Raw genomic sequence first — 3,255 nt, 5'->3', positions numbered from 1 at the left:
ATACCTCTAGATTAGTCAACGAAGTTGTATGAACTCCTTCCTTATTTACAGATGAAACTTAATTAGACTATAAATATGGTCATATGCATTTTTGAGAGGGAAGGTAGACCTTGAGCTTAAAGAAGATTGAAGCTCAAAGATGAGTTAAAGTTCAATGTTGCTTCTGCACTGCAAATCAATCGAATGTATCCCACTCTTGCAGTTGCCGACCACTACCAACCATCACAAGCTGGTCACCGTCGACAACCCTTAACTTGTTGCGGCGAAGCTCCGAGCAGAGTTAATGCTTGTGTTGCGGAGCGACAAAGCACCGTGCAAAACAATAACCAACGCAGTGACGTCAATAAACATCATACATAGCAATGCAACATCCTAAACGTCGTGTCAACCCCGAAGATGGTGTATCAAAGCTCCAACAACTACTCATCACTGCAACCGCTTCCTACATTTGATTAACAAGCTTGTTTGTGCACGACAATTATAACTCGATAAATTGTATAACCCTTTTCCACCCATGGGAAAAAAATGTTCTATACATATAACCATCAACTCATGGTATATCAATTCAACTAGGTCAGACATCGTGTTTTTTCCAGTTTCAAGCTGTTTCGCGAAAAAAAAATTTTGTTTCTGCCAGTCACATTTATTTATTTGAACATGTTTTGGATTTTCGTGCAACACTATGACTATAACTTCATACTATACCACTGTGAATTCTCCGGCACGATCCAGTGCCTTTTCTAGAAGCTTGATTAAGAAAAAAATTTAATAATAAAGTACATTTAACACCCATATATGTTTTTATTTAGAAAGATTTACATGCATATCACTTAATTCCTACGCGTCTCTATATTCAGTGCCTAAACTTTAATTTTGCATATACACCAACTTATCAATGCATGAAAATGCATATTTCACTTATAAGAAATTAAAATATTTATATTTTTTTTGTGATATGAAATATTTCGATTGTATAAATGCAAAAAAAAAAAAAAAAAAAAAAAAAAAAAAAGATGTTAAAAAACAAAAAAAAAAAAAATTTTTGGGGGTATACTTAATAACTTCATACTATACCACTGTGAATTCTCCGGCACGATCCAGTGCCTTTTCTAGAAGCTTGATTAAGAAAAATATTTAATAATAAAGTACATTTAACACCCATATATGTTTTTATTTAGAAAGATTTCCATGCATATGACTTAATTCCTACGCGTCTCTATATTCCGTGCCTAAAATTCAATTTTGCATATACGCCAGCTTATCAATGCATGAAAATGCATATTTCGCTTATAAGAAATTAAAATATTTATATTTATTTTGTGATATGAAATATTTCGATAGTAAAAATGCAAAAAAAAAAAACAAAGTAGATGTTAGACACGTAAATAAATAAGAATTTATGGGTGTATACTTAAACTTGCCCTTTTATTTCATTTATAAAACAACTCTAAATATATTATTTAAATCAATATTTATTTACAGGGCATTCATTGTATTCCTATTCTCTATCCAATCTTTATTTTCAATTTTTATAATATTTTATTATAGGGATAATTACCAGCATAATACTCGAGAAATTGTTACTTACAAAATCAAGCACATAAGTGATATTTTTGAACTATCAACTTAGTTTATTTACACGCGACACGACTCGATCATTGAAAAATCTTATAAAAATGAAAAATACGGGTTGGTGTTTTATCATAAATTTTAATATTTGAGCGAGAATTTGAAAAATGGAGCGCGCTAGATTTATAAATAGCAATATTTTTAGGGCACATGTATGTAATTTGCCCCTTCTTTATATTTCGAGGCACACTAAATTAATGTTTGATATTCTCTCCAGTGAATTTGCAATGCTTGAGATTTATCTCGAGCAGTTCTATTTTACTTATACTTATTTCTAAAGTATCAAAGAATTGTCGGGTGGAAATAAGTATTACTAAAGTATCAAGTTCTATTTAGAATTTGGTATATATCGTTTGAGTTATCTGTCAATAATGACACAAGTATCTTTTAATAACAAGAGAAAGATTAAAGAATTGCAATGAGTGTCCTTAGAAGCCTCCTTGGCTTCTTTGCACCGTCTAAAGATAAAAAAAGTATTACATCTGGAGTCCCAATGTAGAAATGCATAACGACTCCAATGAAATTGAACCACGTGTTCAGAGGAGGCGGGTCACTCATTAAAATATAATTTTTTTTTTAATTTAGTGGGTCTGTCGTGTGACGTGACGCCATTTTATTAGGGCCCTGATGTTTTTTTGCATCAAGACTTTTGATATAATATGCACAAACTTCATCATGAGTAGAAAGAGCCATCAAAATTGTGTATTTGACCTTCACTTTTTCCGCTATTTTACTGATAGTCGAATTGTCATGCCACCTTTATTTTTAGAAAAGAACCATCTTGGCCATCCAAAACGAACTCTTTGATCCTTTTTCATTCCTCATATGTTGATTAATGTTCGTATTGCCTTCATCATCAGCAGAAAAAGATGACCGTCATTCTCAACAAACTTTCATACCTTTTTATAATACATTCACACGTCGGAGAAAGACTCTTTCGTCGCTCTCTAACGACCTATGCAACAATCTAGCAAGATCTAATTCCGACCTATGATTTTGCGACCTTCGTCTTCATGCGAATCACCCGATCATGCTCTAATAGCATCCCTAATCTCTTAGAGATGATTCATTTATTCCCGTTATTCTTGCAAGTTCTATCTCTACGATAATGTTTATCTGAATACAGCCTCACCATTTCACCAACATGATAATTGTGCTATTTTAAACGCGATAAGAATGATTTTAGGGCTATGTTAGTAAATACAAAATTATAGAGGGGAGATATATAAATATAAAAGAATTTGTGATATATATGATAATATACCATTGCTCTAATATTTCTATCAACCAATCGATAATTGAAAACCTCAAAAACCATTGCTCTAATATTTCTATCAACCAATCGATAATTTAAAACCTCAAAAAGATCACTGCCAGGGAGCAGCGAGCACGGATGAACCCAAAGCACAGCCTCAAGGCCTAGCTAAATCGATGATGGTCCCACGTGGCAATCTTAACACCGTACATCACAAGCACCCATTCTAATTTTGTTATGAAATCAACCACGTAGGATGGTCTCAAAAGAGGGTACATTTGGCGGTGCGGCATATACTTCATGCTGCCTTAATATACAACCTCTATAAATACCCAGCCGCTGCTACTTCTTCGATCACTGCTGGTCTTTTG

Source organism: Phalaenopsis equestris, unplaced genomic scaffold, assembly GCF_001263595.1.
Source record: "Phalaenopsis equestris unplaced genomic scaffold, ASM126359v1 Scaffold000061, whole genome shotgun sequence".
Taxonomy (NCBI): domain Eukaryota; kingdom Viridiplantae; phylum Streptophyta; class Magnoliopsida; order Asparagales; family Orchidaceae; genus Phalaenopsis; species Phalaenopsis equestris.
Note: the sequence above shows the minus strand (reverse complement) of the source record.